The sequence below is a fragment of the Mobula birostris genome, chromosome 28 (assembly GCF_030028105.1).
Source record: "Mobula birostris isolate sMobBir1 chromosome 28, sMobBir1.hap1, whole genome shotgun sequence".
In the NCBI taxonomy this organism is placed as follows: domain Eukaryota; kingdom Metazoa; phylum Chordata; class Chondrichthyes; order Myliobatiformes; family Myliobatidae; genus Mobula; species Mobula birostris.
In genome coordinates this window covers 24916416-24928779 of record NC_092397.1, presented here as the reverse complement: position 1 = coordinate 24928779, position 12364 = coordinate 24916416, and positions in this window count along the sequence as shown.

The window sequence follows — 12364 nt, the reverse complement described above, 5'->3', positions numbered from 1 at the left end:
GGACGTACGAGACGTAAAGCAAGTCGGGGACGTACGAGACGTAAAGCAAGTCGGGGACGTACGAGACGTAAAGCAAGTCGGGGACGTACGAGACGTAAAGCAAGTCGGGGACGTACGAGACGTAAAGCAAGTCGGGGACGTACGATACGTAAAGCAAGTCGGGGACGTACGAGACGTAAAGCAAGTCGGGGACGTACGAGACGTAAAGCAAGTCGGGGACGTACGAGACGTAAAGCAAGTCGGGGACGTACGAGACGTAAAGCAAGTCGGGGACGTACGAGACGTAAAGCAAGTCGGGGACGTACGAGACGTAAAGCAAGTCGGGGACGTACGAGACGTAAAGCAAGTCGGGGACGTACGATACGTAAAGCAAGTCGGGGACGTACGAGACGTAAAGCAAGTCGGGGACGTACGAGACGTAAAGCAAGTCGGGGACGTACGAAACGTAAAGCAAGTCGGGGACGTACGATACGTAAAGCAAGTCGGGGACGTACGATACGTAAAGCAAGCAGTCGCCCATGCAGGAGCTGATGATTCCAGAGCAACAGCGGAGACCGATGGAGTCAAGCACCAGCGGTGTCGCAGGATTGCCAGTCTGCACTGAACATCAGACCATCAGACCGACAAGGAGTTAGTGTTCACAGTGGGGACACAGAAAACATCCCACAGATATCTGATGGTGACATTTCAATATTGTGCCATAATGTGTAACAACCGCCGTCTCCAGGGAGAAACTAATGGGACTAAAAGCAAACATTACCAGGTCCCAACGACCTGCACTAAAGTCTGGAGAGAAAGGAGAGACATTGAAGTCTGTCAAAACTCACTGTTACAGAAAGGTCCCAGTTAGTTGAAAACCATTGTTGAAGAATGGTGGAAGGCAACTGTAGTCCTGTTAACTTCACTTCAGGTACTGGAGTCGATAATCTATCAAGAAATAGCAAATCATTTCGAAAAGTTTAATGTCATTGAACTAAGTCAACAGGGTTTACAGTCAGATTCACACAGCACAGAAACAAGACCTTCAGCTTAAATTGTCCACGATGACCAAAGTTTCCATCTGAGCTCGTGGTCTGTAACCCCCTCACCACCACCAACTGGAAAAGTTGCCCTTCAGGTTCCTATTAAATCTCATCTTAAACCAATGCCCTCCAGTTCTTGATTCCCCAACACTGGCAAAATGATTGTTATCTTTGACCCAACTCAGGCCCCTTATTATTTTTTTACACCTCTGCAATATCATTACTCATTCTCCAACATTCCAGGGAAAATTGACCAAAACGCTTAACACAAATCAGTCCTTCAAGATCCAGCAACATCCTCGTAAACCTCCTCTGCTCTCTTCCCAGCTTAATGGTGTCTGTCAGACAGCAGGGTCACTAAAACTAAACACTATTTGCGAAATGCGGCCAAACCAACGTGTTGGACAACTGCAACATTTCATCCCAGCTTCTATATTCGGTGCCCTGACTGAAGGCCAGTGTTCCAAAAGCCTCTTCACCACCCTGTCCATCTGGAACCTGGTCTTAGACCCTGTAACCTGGGTTGCTGAACGTTCAGTCATGTTTGACAAACATACCAGAGATTTGAGACTTTACAGGGGAAGTTGGAGAAGCGGTGTTTTTGGATTTTCGGGAGCCATTTGCCAAGGTGCCACATGTAAGGCTGGTGCACAAGACCAGAGCTCAGTACTGGGAAGGAAGTGTGTTAATATTGACTGAAGACTGGTTACCATACTGAGACAGAATAACAGGTCTGTTTCAGACTGGGATGATATTACTAGTGGAGTTTCCCAGTGACCAGTTCTGGATCGACAATGATTTATTATTGATATTAATGACCCAGAGGAGGGAGGTCAATGACAGGGAATGTGGTGGGGGACATGATGTGATTGGACATTTCATCTCTCCAACAGGATAAGAAGAAGCTGGTGAGTAGAATACTTGGTAAATGGAGTTTAATGTGGTGAAGTGTGATGGCATGTAGAATGGTAGGAGGAATCAAAAGTCAGACTGTGATTTATGTGGAGATAAATTGTAAACGAGAGAAATAGAGAGGGGTCAAGGTGCTGAACTACACAACAAAATAGAGACGGGAGCAGTGAGTGGTTCATAAAACCATATATGACCAAGGTTCAGAGGTGAATGGTTCATTGACATTTACTGCTGGGGTGTTGGTGCAGAGAAACAGAGAAGTGTTGTTACCATGACAGACAAGTGCACAATGATGGATTTTAGGAAGTTAAAGCAGGTCAGGACATATCCAGTGAATGGAGGGTCCTGAGGAGTGTTGATGAAAGAGAAACCTGGGGCACAGATGCATAATTCCCTGAAAGTGCCAACACAGGTAGACACGGTGGTGAAGAAGGAACACGACATGCTTGTCTTCATCGGCAAAGGCTATGAGAGGAGTTGGGTCATCACATTACAGTTGTACATATCAATAATGACACCACACCAGGAGTACCCTGTGCAGTTCTGGTCACATGAGAGGAAGGATGTGATTAAGCTGGAAAGGTGCAGAAACAATTCACAGGAATGTTACCTGGACTGCGGGGCTTGAGTTACAAGGAAAGATCAGACCGACTGGGACTGTCTTCCCTGGAGTGAAGGAGACTGAGGGGAGACCTGACAGAAGTTTATAAAACTATGAGAGGTGTAGACAAGGTAAACAGGCAGAATCATTTTGCCAGGGTAGAAATATCAAATATGAGAAGGTGCAGCTTTAAAATGCCAGGGTGAAAATTTAAAGGTGGACGTTAGGGCAGGTAAGATTTCTGTTTTTGTACAGAGAGTGGTGAGGGCCGGGTATGGGCTGCCTTGGGGAGTGGTGGAAGCAGATATGATAATGACATTTAACAGGGTTTTAGACAAGTCCATGAATATTCAGAGAATTTAAGCACATGAATTATAAGCAGGCAGAAGAGATTTAGTTTCATTTGGCATCGTGTTCAGCACAGACATCATGGGAAGAAGGGTCTGTTCCTGTGCTGTACTGTTCTGTGTTCTCGGTGAGCCTCAGTGACAGGGGAGTCTTTAGCCGGGGTCACAGACAGGTGTATCTGTGGTAAGGAGACAGACTGCAGGATGATGCATTACCTCCCTGGTACCAGGGTCGAGGATGGAACTGAAAAAGTACAGGCCATTCTGAAAGGGCAGGGTGAGCAGCCAGAGGTCGTGGTCCATATTGGCTCTAACAAAAGAGACAAGTCCTGCAAAAAGAACTTAGGGAGTTGAGGAAAAGTTAAGTAGAAGCTCTGTGGTGGGGGTGGGGATAATCCCAGTGCCACCTGCTAGCGAGGAAATAAATAAAAAAGGTATTACAGTTCCGGCCCAAAACAGTGACTTTTCGTTTTGACCCCAGCATCCGCAGAGTATTTTGTGTTTACAGAGATCCAGCTGAGAGAAGGGCAAGACTGGTAGTGAAACATTCCAGGATTCAGATGATTCAGACAGTCCAGAGGGAGGTGAATGAGGTTGGGGATCTGTACGGCTGATCAGGCAGAATGTCACAAGGTCAAGGTCACCCTGGAGGCTCCTCCAGTCAGACAATGTGGGTAGAGTTCAGGAATAAGAAAGGAGCAATCTCCGTGCTAGGATTATACTGGAAGCCTCACAACAGCCAGTAAGAGAGGAACAGATATGTCGGCAGGTTATGGACTGATGTAAAAACTACAGAGTAGATTTGGTGAGTGAATAACCTCCCCAGAGTAACTGGGACTCCCTTGCACCGAGGCTTGGATGGAGCATTATTTGTGTTCAGGAAGGTTTCCTGAAACAATATGTCGTCCACCAGGGAGAGGGACATTCTTGACTTCACCTTGGGAAATATGGGACTCAACAGAGTGGTGGCAAGAACAACCAGTGTTCTGAGAGGAATGAGATAAGTCCTTCAGGGGAAATGACCTGCAGAGCTGTGGGTACAGTGGGGAATGGGATTGTGGAAATGTTGTAGCAGGAGTTGGTATAAATTTGATGGGTCAAATAGTCTCGACGATCACAGAATGATTCTCCGCCCAATAATAGTCTGAAAAAAATCACTCTGGTCGCCAGTGAATCTACCAAACTCTAGGATGGACAAGATCAATTGTGTAATAAGGACACACTTCTGTCGAAACACTGACACTATATACCGAGTACACTGAGCTGCCAGAGCACAACACCGGCCAGTGAGGACACAGACCAGTACAACACCCAGCTCTCTACTACAAAGTTCAAAGCTGAAAGTAAATGAATTATCAAAATACATTTCTGTCACCATATACAACCCTGAGATTAGTTTTCTTGTGGGCATACTGCTGGTTTGTTAGAGCGGTTGGGGAGGGTTTAAATTAATTTGGCAGGAGCATGGGAACTGGTGTGAAAGGATGCAGGATAGGACAGATGGTAAAAAAGCAAAGATCGCATGCAGTCACACTGTCAGGAAGGGCAGGCAGATGACAGGACATAACTGCAGCCAGCAGGATGAGCATCAGTGCATGAGGAATGCAGAATCAATAAGGGTAGCAAATGCAGAACTCAAACTGTTATATCTCAATACACGGAGTGTAAGAAATAAGGTGGATAATCTTATTGCCCTATTACAGATTGTCATGTTTAATGTTGTGACCATCACTAAATCACGGCTGAAGGATGTTTCTAGTTCAGAGCTAAATGCCCCAGGTTACACGTATCAGAGGGATCGGAAGGTAGACAATGGAGATGGCATGGCTCTGCTGGTAAAGAATGGTAACAAATCAGTAGAAAGATGTGACACAGGATCGGAAGATGATGAATCATTGTGAGTTGAATTTAAAAACTGCAAGTGTAAAAAAGACTTTGATGGTAGTTGTTTACAGGCCTCCCAACAGTTGCTGGTATGTGGACCACAGATTACAACAGGAAATAGAAAAGGCAGGTCAAAAGGGCAATGTTGTGGAAGGGGAGATTTCATCAGAGTCATGGGAGATTTTAACATGCAGGTCGATTGGGAAAATCAGGTTGGAAATAGATCTGAAGAGAGTGAGTTTGCTGAATGCTGAACAGATGGCTTTTTAGAGCAGTTTGTCATTGGGCTACTAGGGGAACAGCTATACTGGATTGTGTGTTATTGAATAAACTGGAGGTGATTAGGGAGCTGAAGGTAAAAGAACCCTTAGGAGGCAGTGATCTCAGTATCATTGAGTTCAGCTTGAAATTGGACAGGGAGAAAGTACAGTCTGACACAGCAGTGTTTCAGTGGAGTAAAGGCAGTTACAGTGGTTTGAGAGAAGAGTTGGCTAAAATAAATTGGAAGGAGATGCTGGCAGGGATGGCAGCAGAGAAGTAACAGTTTCTGGGGAGAATGAGGGAGGTGCAGGATGAATGTATTCCAAAAACAAATAAATACTCAAATGGCAAAATAGTACAACCGCGGCTGACAAGGAAATCAAAGCTAATGTAAAACCAAAAGGGAAGGCATATAACAAAGCAAGGCAGCAGAAAGGGAAATATAGACCAGTTAGACTGACCTCAGTGGTTGGGAAGATACCGGAGTCAATTATTGAAGAGTATTGGAAACACAGGACAAGAAAGGACAAAGTCAGCACGGTTTCCTTAAGGGAAAGTCTTGCCTGATGAACCTGTTGGAATACTTTGAGGAGATTACATGCAGGATGGATAAAGGGGATGCACTGATGTCATATATTTGGACTTTCAAAAGGCTTTCTTTGACAAGGTGCCACAAATGATCCTGGCAATAAAAGGATTAATGCATGAGGGTGACCACTAGAAGTGGGAATGGTGCTGGAGATGGACAGACCCAGAGTTTCCGGGATGCTGAGACCAGAGATTCAGTGGGTTGGTCAAACCGGAGGTCAGGCTGCAAATAGTTTGGTGACTACCACGACTGGAAAGGGGAAGAGACAGACAGTGCAATGTCTCCCTGTGGCTGTGACCCTCAGCAACAAGTACACTCCTTTGGATACCCCTGGGAGGATGACAAACCAGAGAACAGCAGCCCGTCACGTCAGTGATACTGACACCCCGGTCCGATGCTCCGCGGGAGGAAAGGTCAATCACAGCAGTGATGACAACAGACTCACAGTACAGGGGATGTGCAGGAGATTCTGTGGCAGCAAGAGAGATGCCACGGTGGGGTGTCCCCTCCCGGGTACTGGGGTCAGGCACGTCTCCGATGTGCAGGATTTCCTAATGATAAACTTTCCAGTTGATTTGGTGGTAAGGAAATCAAATGCAACGTCAGCATTCATTTCAAGAAGACTACAACACAAAAGCGAGGATGTAATGCTCAGAGTTTATAAGGCATTGGTCCGATCACACTTGGTATTGTGAACTGTTTTGGGCCCCTTCTCTAAAAAGGTACGTGTTCACAGGAGGTTCACAAGAATGATCCTGGCAATAAAAGGGTTAATGCACGAGGATTGTTTGCTGGCTCTCGGCCTGTACTTGCTAGACTTTAGAAGAATGAGGGAATCTCATTGAAACTTATCAAAAATAGAAAGACCTACAATGGAGTGGGGAGGATGTTTCCAATAGCGGGGCAGTCTGGGATCACAGGGCACAGCCTCAGAATACTAGGACATCCTGTTAGAACAAAGATCAGGTAAAACTTCCATACCAAGGGGTAGTGCATCTGCACAGCCTGTGACAGGATGTTGTTCATTGACTATAGCTCAGTGTTTAATACCACCAATCCCACAGTCCTGATTAAGAAACTGCAGAACCTGGTCTCTCTGCAACTCGCACCTCGACTTCCTAACCGGGACACCACAATCTGTGCGGATTAATGGAGACGGGCTAACCCCTATTGACATCAGTGGATCTGGGGTTGAGACGGTAAACAGCTTTAAGTTCCTCAGCATCAGCATACCTGAGGATCTCACGCAGTCTGCACACACCAGCTGAGTGGTGAAAAAGGCACAACAGCACCGCTTTCACCTCAGACGGGTGAGGAAGTTTGCTATGGGCCCCCAAATCCTTACAACTTTCTACAGGGGCAAAATTGTGAACATCCTGAATGGCTGCATCACTGCCTGGTATGGGAACTGCATCTCCGTTAATCGCAGGACTCTGCAGAGAGTGGTGCAGACAGCCCAGTGCATCTGTAGTTGTGAACTTCCCATGACTGAGGACACTTACAACAAAAGGTGTGAGAAAAGGGCCTGAAGGATCACTGGGGACCTGAGTCACCCCAACCACGATGTATTCCAGCTGCAGCCATCCGGGAAACAGGACCGCAGCATAAAAGCCAGGACACACAGGCTCCGGGACAGCTTCTTCCACCAGGCCATCAGACTGATTAACTCACACTGATTTGAGTGTATTTCTATGTTACACTGGCTGTTCTATTTATTATAAATTAATATAAATTACTATGATTGTAAATTGCACATTTAGACAGAGATGTAACAAAGATTTTTACTCATGTACATGAAGGATACAAGAAATAAATTCAATTCAAATTCAGATTAATATCTCCTCCTTGCTGACAATCAACACTGACACTGGTGCGCCTCAGGGATTGTGCTCAGCCGACTGCTCCACTCCCCCTCTACCCATGACTGTGTGACTAAGCGTAGCTCAAAAGCCGTCCATAAATATGCTGGATACAACCATTGCTGGTACAATCTCAGATGGAGAGGAGAGGACTTACAGGAGCAAGATATACCAGCTAGTTGAGTGGTGTCGCAGCAACAACCTTGTGCTTAATGTCAGTGCGACAAAAGAGCTGATTGAAGGAAAGGTAAGATGAGGGAACACAAACCAATCCTCATAGAGGGATCAGAAGTGGAGAGAGTGAACAATTTCAAGTTCCTGGATATCAATATCTCCGAGGATCTAACCTGGTCCCAACATATCGATGCAGCTACAGTAAAATGAAGGCATGACAGCAGATATGTTTCATAAGGAGTTTGAAGACATTTGATTTCTCAATTTAAAACAGACAAAACTGCTCTAGATGTATTCTATATATGTTATTTCTGTTTTTGCACAGTTTTCAATCTACAAAATAAACATATCCATACACACACATACTGTAATTTATTTATTCTTTCTATATTAACATGTACTGCATTGAACTACTGCTGCTACATTAACAAATTTCATGACACACGCCGGTGGTAACAAACCTGATTCTGGTTCTGACTCTGAATTCATCCCCACAGACGGCTGTGGCCAATTCACTGGGTATATCTAATGTGGATGTTCTTGATTCTGGGAGGGGGGTTTGAGAGGGATAAGGATCAGTGATGGTCTCCTGAATGACCTGCCAGAGGAGGTGGTGGAGGCAGAAACACACAAAGTCTCTGTTCATGAACACTTCTCAGGAACCTGTCATTCACTGTGTACATCCTGTCCTGGTTGAACTTCCCAGTGCTGGGTCCATTGCTGTTTTCCATCTGTATTAACAATCTGGATGAGAATGTGGTAAACTGGATCAGCAAGTTTGCAGATAACACCAAGATTAGGGGTGCAGTGGACAGCAAGAAAGGCTAGCAAATATTGACATGGGACGTTGTCCAGCTGTTACAATGGCGATGGAATTTAATGCAGACAATTATGAGGTGTGTGCAACAAAAGTTTAACGAGAGAAATGTGTGGTTTAAAGAGGATGAGGAAAAGCAAGAAGGCTGCGAGTGGAACGGCTCAGGATTTCCAGACCGAAGGTATTTTACTACTCGGAGTAAAGAGAGGCAAGACTGCACAGGCGCGTGACATCAGCCAGTAGAGCGGGAAAAGGTTAAAAAGAAGAGCGCCATATCCAGCGGGCAGCAGAGTGAGAGGGCTTTGGCTCAACTGGCTTAGGTGATAATGAGGCGAGGTAGGTTTACCTGCGTTAATTGCGGAAAGGAAGTATGTGTGTGACACCGGTGTTCTGTGCTCGGTGTCAGATGTGGAAAGTTCTGGAGTCTCCCAGCTTCGTGGACGGGAATATCCACACCCGGTGTGTTGAGCTGCGGCTCCTAAGGGACCGCGTTAGGGAACGGGAGTTGCAGCTCGTTAACCTTTGTCTGGTCAGGGACAGCGACGAGGTGAGAGAAGGGTGATCACACTGGGACCATAGGAGACAGACAAGTGGTTAAGAGTCAGGAGAGGGAAGGGGAAGAGTCAGGTACCAGAGAGTAGCCCTGTGGCTGTCCCCCTGAACAATAAGTACTCCTGTTTGAGAACTGTTGGGGGGGGCAGGGTGGGACAGTCTACCTGGGGGAAGCAACAGCAGCCGAGCCACCGGCACAGAGCCCGGCCCTGTGGCTCAGAAGGGTAGGGAAAGGAAGAGAAAGGCCGTAGTGATAGGGGACTCTTTAGTTAGGCACTCTGTGAATGCAGGAAAGAAACACGGATGGTAATTTGCCTCCCAGATGCCAGGGTCCGGGAAGTTTCAGATCGCGTCCAAAATATCCTGCAGTGGAATAGAGAACAGCCAGACGTCATGGTACATAATGGTACAACTGACATAGGTAGGAAAAGGGTGGAGGTCCTGAACACAGTCTACAGGGAGTTAGGAAGGAAGTTAAGAAGCAGGAGAGCAAAGGTAGTAATCTCGGGATTACTGCCTGTGCCACGGGACAGTGAGTATAGGAATAGAATGAGCTGCAGGATAAATGAGTGGCTGAGGGATTGAAGCAGGGGGCAGGGATTGGGATTTCTGGATCATTGGGACCTCTTTTGGGGCAGTTGTGACCTGTACAAAAAGGACGAGTTGCACTTGAATCCCACAGGGACCAATATCTTGGCAGGGAGGTTTGCTACTGGGGAGAGTTTAAACTAGAACTATTGGGGGGTGGGAACCGAACTGAAGAGACTGGGGAAGAGGCGGTTGGCTTACAAATAGAGAAAGCTTGGAGATGGTGTGTGAGGGAGGACAGGCAAGTGATAGAGAAGGTACGTGCTCAGACCAACGGTTTGAGATGTGTCTATTTTAACGCAGGGAGTATTGTGAACAAAGCGGATGAGCTTAGAGCATGTATCACTACTTGGAGCTATGATGTGGTGGCCATTACAAAGACTTGGATGGCTCAGGGACAGGAATGGTTACTTCAAATGCCAGGTTTTAGATGTTTCAGGAAGGACAGAGAGGAAGGCAAAAGAGGTGGGGGCGTGGTACTGTTGATCAGAGATAGTGTCATGCCTGCAGAAAAGGAGGACGTCATGGGAGGATTGTCTACAGAGTCTCTGTGGGTGGAGGTTAGGAACAGGAAGGGGTCAATTACTCTACTGGGTGGTTTTCATAGGCCACCCAATAGTAACAGGGATATCGAGGAGCAGATAGGGAAAGAGATCCTGGAAACGAGTAATAACAACAGAGTTGTCGCGGTAGGAGATTTTAATTTCCCAAATATTGATTGGCATCTTCCCCGAGCAAGGGGTTTAGATAGGGTGGAGTTTGTTAGGTGTGTTCAGGAAGGTTTCTTGACACAATGTGTAGATAAGCCTACAAGAGGAGAGACTGTACTTGATTTGGTATTGGGAAATGAACCTGGTCAGGTGTCAGTTCTCTCAGCAGGACAGCATTTTAGAGATAGTGATCATAATTCTATTTCCTTTACAATAGCATTGGGAGAGATAGGAACAGACAAGTTAGAAAAGTGTTTAATTGGAGTAAGGGGAATTATGAGGCTATCAGGCAGAAACTTGGAAGCTTAAATTGGGAACAGATGTTCTCAGGGAAAGGTACGGAAGAAATGTGGCAAACATTCAGGGGATATTCGTGTGAAGTTCTGCATAGGTACGTTCCAATGAGACAGGGAAGTTATGGTAGGGTACAGGAACCGTGGTGTACAAAGGTTGCAGTAAATCTAGTCATGAAGAAAAGAAAAGCTTACATAAGGTTAAGAGAGCTAGGTACTGTTAGAGATCTAGAAGATTGTCAGGCTAACAGGAAGGAGCTTAAGAAGGAAATTAGCAGAGCCAGAAGGGGCCATGACAAGGCCTTGGTAGGCAGGATTAAGGAAAACCCCAAGGCACTCTACAAGTATGTGAAGAGCAAGAGGATAAGACGTGAAAGAATAGGACCTATCAAGTGTGACAGTGGGAAAGTGTGTATGGAACCAGAGGAAATAGCAGAGGTACTTAATGAATACATTACTTCAATATTCACTACAGAAAAGGATCTCGATGATTGTAGGGATGACTTGCAGCGGATTGAAAAGCTTGAGCATGTAGATATTAAGAAAGTGGATATGCTGGAGCTTTTGGAAAGCATCAGGTTGGATAAGAGGCCGGGACCAGATGATATGTACCCCAGGATACTGCGGGAGGCGAGGGAGGAGATTGCTGAGCCTCTGGCGATGATCTTTGCATCATCAATGGGGACAGGAGAGGTTCCGGAGGACTGAGGATGTTGTTCCCTCATTCAAGAAAGGGAGTAGAGATAGCCCAGGAAATTATTGACCAGTGAGTCTTACTTCAGTGGTTGGTAAGCTGATGAAGAAGATCGTGAGAAGCAGGATTTATGAACATTTGGAGAGGTATAATATGATTAGGAATAGTCAGCATGGCTTTGTCAAGGGCAGGATGTGCCTTACGAGCCTGATTGAATTTTTTGAGCATGTGACTGAACACATTGATGAAGGGAGAGCAGTAGATGTAGTGCATATGGATTTCAGCAAGGCATTTGATAAGGTACCCCATGCAAGGCTTACTGAGAAAGTAAGGAGGCATGGGATCAAAGGGGACAATGTTTTGCGGATCCAGAACTGGCTTGCCCACAGAAGGCAAAGAGTGATTGTAAACGGGTCATATTCTGCATGGAGGTCGGTGACCAGTGGTGTGCCTCAGGGATCTGTTCTGGGACCCTTAATTTTTGTGATTTTTTATAAATGACCTGGATGAGGAAGTGGAGGGATGGGTTAGTAAGTTTGCTGATGACACAAAGGTTGGGGGTGTTGTGAATAGTGTGGAGGGCTGTCAGAGGTTACAGTGGAACACTGATAGGATGCAAAACTGGGCTGAGAAGTGGCAGATGGAGTTCAACCCAGATAAGTGTGAAGTGGTTCATTTTGGTAGGTCAAATATGATGACAGCATATAGTATTAATGGTAAGACCAAGGCAGTGTAGAGGACCTGAGGGATCTTGGGGTCAGAGTCCATAGGACGTTCAAAGCAGCTGTGCAGGTTGACTATGTGGTAAGGAAGGCATACGCTTCATTGGCCTTCATCAATCGTGGAATTGAACTTAGGAGCCGAGAGGTAATGTTGCAGCTCGATAGGACCTTGGTCAGACCCACTTGGAGAACTGTGCTCAGTTCTGGTCACCTCACTACAGGAAGGATGTGGAAACCACAGAAAGGTGCAGAGGAGAATTACAAGGATGTTACCTGGATTGGGGAGCATGCCTTATGAGAATAGGTAGGATGAACTCGGCCTTTTCTCCCTGGAGCGAC